At 39.1% G+C, this 11,114-nt stretch overlaps 1 pseudogene; it reads right to left on the bottom strand.

Annotated features, from left to right (window-relative positions):
* Window positions 1-3,328: 3,328 nt before the first annotated feature.
* LOC149225458 (cytochrome P450 77A3-like) lies at window positions 3,329-4,880 on the bottom strand (annotated as a pseudogene).
* Between the last annotated feature and the right edge of the window lie 6,234 nt (window positions 4,881-11,114).

The following is an 11,114-nucleotide window of genomic DNA, read 5'->3' as shown; positions in this document are numbered from 1 at the left end:
ACCTTGTTCCAAACTGTCAACTTCAAATAATCGTCAAACACAGGAGTTTTGCAGCCAACACGCTCATGAGATTCTGTGAGACAAACTATGTCTCTACCTTCCGCAATAGGCCCTAACCCAGGTCCCCTCCTCCAAGGGTAACCTCTACAATTCCAACAAACTAAACTTAGGTGAACCTGGGTAGGATTTGACTGCTGCGCAGTTTGGCACATAAGTCTCAAATTTGTGTCTTCACCCATTTTCGTCCATGCTGCTCTTGTTGTTTTTATCCCTATTATTGAATTCACTATTTTTTCTTTACTTCTAGCTTGCTGCCCAGTTTTGCTCGAAAACCCAAACACTGCAATAATGGCTTTACCATTGTACAACCATGCCCTTTTCCCTTCATTTCTTCTTGTTCTAATTTTCTCCACTTCATCCCTTCTCTTCTCTTATTGTTTTTTGGTTAAATCTTCATCGAGGAAGAAGTGTGAGCCTTTCAAGAGTTTATTTTACCCCAAAAGTTGGTGTTTGTCTTATATGCTTGCTATGGTAACTTTTATGGGTTAAGGCCTCTCTTCACATATCGTCCCAACTCTCCTTGCTTGGCAAATTTCCCCTTTCCAATGTAATTTCTCATTCAGAAAGTCTCTTTTCAAATTGAGAGTACTTTCATTCTTCTCATAATCTCTTATTCACCTGATAATAAAGTTTGTTTTCATGTTCTGTCTTTCTTTGTGTTCTATTTTATGTGCTCTACTAGCACTTGCATTTTCTTCTTCCTCTTTCCTTGTGTAACCATTAGGGTCTTCATCTCTAGCTTTGATTTCTTTTGGACTATCTTTCCCAATGTTCTTTTTTGCCTTCTCTGTGGAAATGTCTGTTTGTTTGCTGAGATATTTGTGTATGTACCTGAGTTTGTTTAGAAATGATCACATCCAAGTTTGATGTTATTAATTCTTTCATGCTTTGCCACACTATCTTCATGCTTTGCCATTCTTGTTATTCTTTTAAAATTATATTACCTTCCATTAGACATTGGTTTGCAACTGTGATTTCTAAAATTTTGCGGTCCCTTTTCTGTTCTTTGGCTTCCAAAATTGCGAGTCCTGACCTTCATCAGTTTTTGGATATATAGATCTGATGACAAAGTAAGAGGTGTAGATGTGGGACTGTAAATGATTGATTCTTCTTTATTTTTGTTTCTCTTATTTATCTTATTTCTCTCGATCAGTTTTCTTCTCATTTGTTCTCATTTAAGGCGAGCAAGCATATGCCTTAAAATGCCCTCATATTGCTTTGCATTTACCCAAATCCACTTTCTTGTGTTGTCTCTTGAATCAATTTTGACTTGACCCAAATGATTTGTTTCCACAAAATCTGAGACTTCCTTGTTATTTTTAACTTTTTTACCATTTTTAGTATTGGCAGCAACTTCTTTCCCATAGGCATGTTATACCTTAGCTCTTCACCGTTTTCCATGTTCTCCGGCCTCTCGGCAACTCTCGGTTACTTAAAAGAGACTCCAGTGTTCAGAAGATACGGTGACCGGACAACATCCGGTTCGGCCGTTGTACTAAAGAGAAATCATTACAATAGAGTTTGTACCAGTTGATAAGGTTCGTCCGGGAAGGTTTTGGTTAGTGCTCGGTCTTTTGAAGTGTCGCGACTCTCGGTTATTTAAAAGAGACTCCTGTGTTCAAAAGATATGGTGTCCGGACAACACCCTGTCCGGCCCTTGTACTAAAGTGAAAGCATTACAAGAGAGTTTGTACGAGTTGATGAGGTTCGTCCAGGAAGGTTTTGGTTATGGTTAGTGCTCAGTCTTTTGAAGAGTAGTGAACAGTGCGAGGCTTGATTCGCAGTGCGGTAGTGGGATAGAGTGCCACTAATCCGAAACCATTTAAACCATTACATCGAACAAAACAAAAGAGAATAAAAAGAAAAAGAAGAAGTTGATGGCGGGGGTGCAGGCGTTAGAGACAATCTCCCTAATCTGCCAACAAGCTCATCAATGTCTTCATCAACTTCCCCTTCTCCTCTTCTGGGCGCATCAGTCATTAAACTGATATTTCATTTCTTTAAAAATAAAAAACCACTGTCAGGCTTTATTAACAAACAGTGGCTTCCGGGAATTCTTAAAAGAAATACCCAATTGACGGACTTACGCAACACAATATACATATATGCCACGTTATGTTCCTTGGCCTGATGCGCGATCGCATCGGCGATGGTTATAGGTAGGACCTTACCATGGACAAAGGCTCGTATATATATATCGCAGTTGCGACGGTTATATATCTCCGCCTCTATGCTAGTTTCGGGTCGATATATATACAAGTCGCAATCGCCCAAACAATGATCGTCTTGCCTCCGGAACCGATACACTTATATGCAGCCCTTAATATGTCGCCAGTTCCGCTTTTCGCCGGTTGATTCAATTAGCACCTTCCCCACCTCCGAGATGACGGACTCAACGATATATATACATCACAGTTTATATCCTTTCGGCTCCTTAATTCGGAACTCGCCCTTATTGCGCTCTGGCTCCCTTCGAACCGAAAGACTTTGAAAACCGGCACACGACTACAGTTCCAAGGATCTCCCTACGCCGATATATTCTCAGGACCACGATGATAAGGACTTACAGTTATAAAGTTTCAAATCCGATGGGAATTCGCAAGAGTTCTTAGAATAAGCAGAGACATATACGCAATCAAAGCCTGTATAAACATAAAACGAAAGGGAAAACGGTTTCAATGATTAATATACATCATTTGCAGCGTGCGGAAATAGGAACCATTCAACACCGTCGGCACTATCCAATAATCTATGCATGCATATTACAGAGTCATTAATAAGAGACGCTGAGAGAATGGTTTTCTTCTTTAAAATAATGCTAAGGTGATCGCTCCTCTCCTCTGTCCTATGAGAGCTTTGCTGCCTTTTTATTTATCCTCTCCCTCCTTATCCGATACAAAGAAAGCATGCTTTACAAACTTTGTTACAAATAACGTGATTTATTGCTAGAATTTATTCTATTTTAACTAAGAAAGCATAGAAATTGCAGGCTAAAGAATCCCACTCCCTTACATATAGATTTTTTTTGGATTTTTTTGAATAATTTGGAAGATTTTTCCCATCTAAGTCATAAGTCATATGACATAAGCATTCGATCTCTATCCAGGGTCAAACACATCGAAATTAGACTGGCCAACATAGCGACACAACCTCTGAAGATGATTATTTATTTAACTTATTGCAACACCAATTACAAGCGTGAAGACAGTATGGATTACTGACACGCAAAAGACACCAATACTAAACTCTTCAGCACATACGAGGTATGCAATGACACTTATTACATTTTGTAGACTATTCGTACCATTATTTTCTGATTTCCTGTTCATCACGGGCTCTCTCCTTTATAATGGCGGGCAAAGGATGTTTCAGAACCTTCGTCAGTTCCTGCACCTCAGAAAGATCGACCGTCTCCCCTGCCTTACATTCCCATTTGAATTCCTGCACTAACCTTGCCACGATGAGATGCATATGAAGTAGACCCAACTCTATACCGGGGCAAATCCTCCGCCCTGCGCTAAACGGCATCATCTTTAATTCCTTCGTTCCCGTCAAATCCACTTCCGCGCCCTCGTCTGCAAACCGCTCCGGCCTGAACTCCAATGGCTTCTGCCATGCTCCCGGATCGGTAGCAATGGCCGTAATGAAGAAGTTGACCCAAGCCTCGGTCGGAATGTCGTAACCGTCAAGTTGGCAAGGCTGAGAGACGGCGTGGGGCATGACGAAGTGGCCCGGAGGGTGACACCTCAACAACTCCTTCACAACGGCGTGAAGAAATGGCATATGCTGCACGTCCTCCGACTCCACGGGTCTCCCCTTCCCCACGACGCCGATGATCTCGTCGTATAATCTTGCCTGAACGTCTTGACGGATCACCAGATTCGCCATCAGCCACTGCAGAGAGGTGGCCGTGGTATCGGTGCCGGCGTGGATGAATTCCGTGCAGAGCGACACGATGTCGTCGTCTTCTAGTCTCCTGCCGTTGTCCAACGTCAGAGCGAACAACGAGTCCACGTACGCGCAGCCAGCAGCGCCGCGGCGGCCGTGTATGAGCGGCAGCATGGTGTCGCGCTGCCGCCGACGGATCTCCGCAGCTCTTGCCGGCGGCGTCGCTCAAAAATGCTCGGAACTGGCAGCAAGTACCTCGGACCCACGTGGCCACTCTTGGTGATCTCCCGCGTAAGGTCCTGCAAGTTCCTAATCGTTTCCTCGTCGGGCTTGCTCCCAAACAGCATATACACGATGATGCAGAATATGACGGAATATAATTTTTCTTCAACTTTCACCGCTCCGCCGTTTTCCGCTGCTTCGTTCCTAAGGTTTCCCAGCAGCCGCCCGATGCTCCATTTCCTTGCGACATCGAAGGATTTGATTGCCGAAGAGCTGAGGGTTTCGCTCACCAAATTCCGGCGCAGGCTCCGCCACAGGGGCCCGTAGGTGGCCGTGTTGATGTTGTGCTGGTTGCTGCTGAAATCTTTGCGCGTTCCGGTGAGGACCGGGCGGTAGGCGAAAGCGGGGCCGCTCTGGATGAGCGCCTTGTGAGCGAGCTCGCGCCCGGCAATATATATGCGAGGGGTGGTACCCATCCATATGGTGAAGATGGGGCCGTATCTTTCATGGACCTTCTTCGCGAATACCTCGTATGTGTCGCCAGAAAATATTAGCTGAGGGAGGTTTCCTACAATCGGCCAAGCAAACGGGCCTGGCGGCAGGTTCTTAAGCCGTCGGCTTTTCTTCCCTAAGATCAATCGAGGGAGGATTAGAGAAATTACGAAAGCGAAGAGAAACAGAAACGACTGAACATCGCAGGGAATCGCCATGGAATTCCGAACGAATGAAAAAGTCGAAGTGTGAGGATACATGTTCCTGAAAAACGGCAACCCTTTATACGTGAAAAAGGGAACGTTGGCTGCCCTGCACTTAACTAAAATTATGTTAACTTTAATTTTATTGGAAAATATTCAGCATTATAAAATAAATTAATCATTGTTAAATAAAATGATATCTAATAAAATCTTTTTGATTACCTAATAATAAAAATAAATAAATATTTAATTAACAAAATATTAAATTTAGTCACTGCCTGTTTGATATTCAATGAAATATTGTTTATTAGATAAAAATATTAAATACTATATACCATTAACAAAATATTGAGCTCCATACAATTAATTAATGATTTACTCACTATCTTTATCTGATAGTCAATGGAATCTTGCCATTAACTAATGAAATCTTGTTTATTAGATAAAAGAAATATTCAAAAGACAAAATATTACTATATAGCATTAACAAAATAATGAGCTCCATACAATTAATTAATGATTCACTTACTATCTTTATTGATAGTCAATGGAATCTTGCCATCACCATCTTTATTTGATCTTCAATAAAATCTTATAAATAATAAGTTCCAAATCAACCCACCTGTCCTCACTCCATCAGATTTTATTAGAAAATACAGTAATATTCAATACAAAAATGTAGAAGTTCCAAACGGGCCTGACTTTATTATTTTGACTTTTGTGAAAGCTAACATAAGAAATGTACGCATGTATCATCTTTTTTTCGTTATCACGATATGCAATACAAAAATGTAAAAGTTCGCCATCGGCCTGTACACTTCAATGGTTTTTGTCACATCTTTTGTCGTCGTCGCCGCCCCCTCGGCCGCTGCCCAATTCTTTTTAATATGTTTTTTTGTTTTATATGTATATATATCGATACTGCGTTGTTGTCCCAGTGGTTGGGACGGTGCAATATTGTCTTTTTTTACTCACATTCAAAATACGCATATATATGTCGGGTTGCTGTATGCAACGATTGTATAGATTTGTTGGGTTGTTATCGGTTGACGCAACATATGTACAGATATTGTATGTATCATGTTGTAATATAATGCTTCTTCATTGGGGATTTCCTCTCTAATATATATATATATATTTTTTTTTTTCCTGGGATAATTACATTATAGGTCCATAATTATTATGTTTTAAAGTGTTTTTTAAGAACAACTCCCTGAGTTATTCATATATGCACTATTAGAGGATTGAAGATTTTTAGGCCATTAGATTAATAATTAATAGCTAAGAGAAAACTAATAGTTAAACTGTGGAATGAGCATGTTCAAAAAGTAATCAAACAACTACTTCTTATTGAACCATTTCTTCATGGATTAACACGGGGGATTATTCCCCTCATGGTTCTCTAGAAGAGGGTTTCCTTTCTCTTTCTCTGTTACCCAACAAACACTGCCAGATCATTTATATAGTGTGTTAGAAATTTGTTAATCACCTGTTATGATTGTTGAGTTTCAAATAATTTATAACGATGTTTATGAACGTCCATTTACCTCAATTCCTTCGGATATTCACTCAGTCTATGGTCTGGCCCTATCTGTTGGTCGAGCAAGAAGCAGGCTGCTATTGTTCTCTTTTCAGCTGACGCAGAGTACAGAGGAGTAGTCAACATCACCATTCAGGCTCTGCGGCTTCAACACTTCCTCACTGAGTTGAGCGTCCAGTTCCACCAGCCCACTGTCATCTTGTGTGACAACCAAAGCACTCTCAAATTTTGCAGGGATCTAGTACAATGGCAGTGAACAAAGCACATAGAGATCCATATGCACTACATTAGAGACTTAGTACATGATCGAGTCATTGATTTCCAGTTCTGTCCTTCAGCAGAACAAACTGCAAGCATCTTCACTAAGACATTCATTGAGCAAAATTTTCACTCTCTGTGTGATCGTCTTGGAGTGAAGGACACAGTTTCTTAGCAACTGTCTTTTCTTCCTCTTTTCTTTTGATTACATTGTATTTTGAGGGGGGGGTTTTCCCACGAGATTTTCCCTCTTTCCTAAATTTTAGTACAAGTTGCACTATATTTTGGGTTACCTTTGGCCTTAGTTGCTAGGGCCCATTTTCTATTTTTCCCCATAGTGGTGTTCATGGGGGGTGTTGGAGGTACCACACACCTAGGACCTTCATTACTGGCACATGCGGACACTTAGTTAGAGCATTCACTGACATGCAAGGCTTCAACATTGGAATCTTCACTAGATTGGCACCTTTGACTGTCCATGCATGCATGGGACTACATGTAAGATCTTTTCTGCATGATTTACTCCCTGATTTTCTCCTCCTTTCACTTTGCAACTGGCTAGTTCTCTCGAGAACTTGCTGTGGGACTACATGCAAGATCCTTTCTGCATGATTTACTCCCTGATTTGCTCCTCCTTTCACTCCGCAATTGGCTAGTTCTCTTCGAAGCTTGCTGTAGGTGTCGAGTCCTCTCATTGATCACCACTTTGGCACATTACCTTGGGATCTTCACCCAGTAATGTTATATCATGAGCATTGTAACTTATTTTCTGAATCAATAATTCTTTTTATTCTTTCGATTTTCTTTTCAGCGTTTTTTCTTTGCAAAGCTGTGTGTTCAACCTTTACTAGCTAGACTTATCTGTGCAGGTTTTCATCATCATCATCATCAATCTTTACTAGCTAGACTCATCTGTGCAGGTTTTCTTCTTCATCATCATCATCATCAACCTTTACTAGCTAGACTCATGTATGCAGGTTTTCATCATCATCATCATCATGCTAGACTCATCTGTGCACATCGTATAATACTTGTCTATTTTTTTAAATTTTAAACATATTCATGCTTTTCATAAAATAATACCTGTCTATTTATCGCACTATACGCAATTAGTTAACTAACATTAAAACTGCACAATCAATATAAATGATATGCCAAACTTTAAAAAATCAAACATATAGAGGTTCAATAAAATATTGAATATTTATGTAGTTACATAAAAGGAAAGATAAAACAAACCATTTTAATTCAGTTTACGATTATTATTTATTTCGCACATCCATATGGCATATTCATGCTTTTCATAAAATAATACTCGTCTATTTTTTTAAATTTTAAACATATTCATGCTTTTCATAAAATAATACCTGTCTATTTATCGCACTATACGCAATTAGTTCACTAACATTACAATATAAATGATATGCCAAACTTAAAAAAATCAAACATATAGAGGTCCAATAAAATATTAAATATTTATGTAGTTACATAAAAGGAAAGATAAAACAAACCATTTTAATTCAGTTTACGATTATTATTTATTTCGTACATCAATATAAACCATACCTAACTTAAAAATCATACATATAAGGTTTCAATAATATTAAATATTTAAGTAGTCATATACATGGAAAGACCTTTATAAAACAGACAATTTTAACTCAATTTGCCATATTTATTTGTTTCACATAGTAAGTAACTACCGTGGCTTTTGTGAGGCTAGTTGTTTGTGACATTAAATTTTCAGTCGGGAATGCACTAAGGATCGAACCTGTTATCCCTCGTAAATTTCCACCAGTCAATTATGGATCCTCTCCCTCTCCTTGATGACTGCATCCAGAGGGTATTTCATAACCAGAGTGAGTCCCAGCATCTCGGAGAGATCAACCGTCTCCCCTGGCTTGCATTCCCACGCGGATTTTGTCTCTTCTGGCTTGAAACGATGTATTTAAATGGACCATAGCCAGCCCTAAGCCCAGAGACATCATTCGACCAGCATCATCTTCATGTCCTTAGGCACCGTCAAATCCACTTCTACACCATCATCTGCAAACCTCTTAGGCCTGAACTCCGAAGGGTTTCGCCATACTAGCAATGTAGAAATTGACGGACGCATCGGTTGGGACCTCGTAGCTGGCAAGATCGCAGGGACGGGTGATGGCATGGGGGGTGACAAAGTGCCCGCAAGGGTGGCGTCTTAGGCTTTCCTTCACCATGACCTCGAGGTAAGGCATCCAGTCCAGGTCGTCTTTATCCACTGGTTTACTGTTACCAATAACGTCGATGATCTCCTGGTATAGTATCGCCCATACATTTTTGTTGGAAAGGCTTTGGTGGAAAGCACGGAGGAAAAACACAAAAGATAAATAAGAGACACATATTATAAGGAGTCGTTTTTCTTGTATTGATATTATAAATTTGATTATTACAATGAATTCGATGAGGGGTATTTAAATTTTTTTTTATTAAGGATTTGCCTAAAATAACTTGACATGCACATACTGTAAATTCGAATTTTCCCAAATTATAACTTAACTCTAACTCATTCAACTTGACTTAGTTAACTAACTCTCCTAAATTTAGCCAACTCTGACATGTAAGAGTAATTACAATTTCTAACGCCCCCCCTTAATTATGATCATATTACTCAACATAACTCAAACATGACTTAACATGAATCAACATGACTTAACTAAATTGACTCAATTATTACTCAAACTTTGTTGTTGGTCTATGTCTTAGCTCTTACAATGACTCAAAACTTTTACAATTTTGCATTTTCTTTTTCTCTTCTTCCAAATTTTGTATCAACCAAATTTCTTCATTCTCTGTTGCACGTTCTTGTTGTAGGGTCCATATTTATTTATTTGATCTGAGTCGGTCTTTTATACCTTTTTCTTCAAGGATTCGTTCAACTATGGACTGGTGCCACAACTGTCCATTTTCAAACTATCTTCTTCCCTCTATTGTTTGTGCTTCATATTCTGTCTTTCTTTTTGTTATATTTCTTGATAGCAGAATCTTATCTCTTCTTGACTCCATTGTTGAAAAATGGTTTTAATGTATTCTTCTTTGTTTTCAAAAACTTTCATATCATTCTCTTCACTTTCATGATCCAGTACTGTTGTTTTCTTGGTGTAATCTGCACACTCAAAATCATTATTCACCATTTCATTCAATTCTTTTATCTTAGTTGTTGCTTTAAGACTCATCAAATTCTTCAATTGGTTTATGAATCCATTCTTTAATGAGCTTTTGCATCAAACTTATTAGCAACTTTGTTTTCAACTTTTTCGCCCATGCTATTATGAAGGCCTGCATATTAAAATACAATGTTAAAAGCATCTTTGTTATGCTCTTCAGTGAGAGTTTCCTTCTCTACCTCTTCCTTCTCTGCCTTCTTTTCAACTTCAACGAAACTATCTTCCACTATTATGTGGTGAGTAAATATTCTCATAAAAAACTCTTTAATCACTTTATCCTGTTCTTGATCATCAACCGCTGCCAGATAACATATTGCTTCATGAGCAGTTCAAATTTCTAATATCTTGCTGCTACAATGGCAACTTCAACCTTCAATTCTTCATCAAACATGGCACTCAGCATATTGCCACAATCAATCCTTATTTCGAAAAAGAAACTACACATAACATCAACATAATGTTCATCCACACTATGGTGGGATATTTGAGCATGCATGTGCCCATTAACAATTTCAGCGTCACCAAATCCATCAGCTACGAATGGGTTCACTAATTCACATCTTGCTTTGCACTCATCATCCACATGTGTTTTTTCATAGTGGGGTTCACCATCAACATTACAGTGGAGTCCTTAAGCATTTATATGCTCTTGCTCTGCTTCACATACAAAGGCTTCAACTTCTCTCTTTGCAATATTTGTTGCATCTTCTTCATCCATATGCATGCTTGCATAATGGGTTTCACTTTTATAATATTCACAACCATCATCCACTTTTGACTTGGATTCTCCAAGCTCTGTCGTCCTCTTAGAGTCTTGTTCATTTGCTCTTAGATCTGTTGTTGACTCAACAAATTGTGACACATTTTGTTGGTGCATGTCACTTCCCCTTGCACCAAATTCTTCTTTCAAGGTCTTCCATGCTTCCTTGGAAGTTGTGGCTTTTTCTACCTTGCACATAATTGTTTCATCCATTTCTTGTTGAATGAAACTCAAAGCTAGGTTATGAGTAAGCATAGGAGGTGGTAGTAGATCAAAACTACACCAATCACCTTCTATTTCTTCTTTGTTTTCTCTAGAATTCTCAGTTCCTCGGCTGTGGCCTCAACCTCTCTAAATATGGCAACAATCTTTGCCTCTTCTTCTTGATCCCTTCTTTTAGTCTTCTTCAGTCGCGCTTTTCGACCCATGACTCTTGTCTTTCTTTTGTCTTATAGATGTTTCCCTAATTACATGAAGCTATCTTCCAT

The sequence above is a fragment of the Pinus tabuliformis genome, chromosome J, assembly GCF_031772625.1.
Source record: "Pinus tabuliformis cultivar Carrire ecotype Pingquan chromosome J, CPIR1, whole genome shotgun sequence".
In the NCBI taxonomy this organism is placed as follows: domain Eukaryota; kingdom Viridiplantae; phylum Streptophyta; class Pinopsida; order Pinales; family Pinaceae; genus Pinus; species Pinus tabuliformis.
Note: the sequence above shows the minus strand (reverse complement) of the source record. Positions and strands in the feature narration are given on the sequence as shown.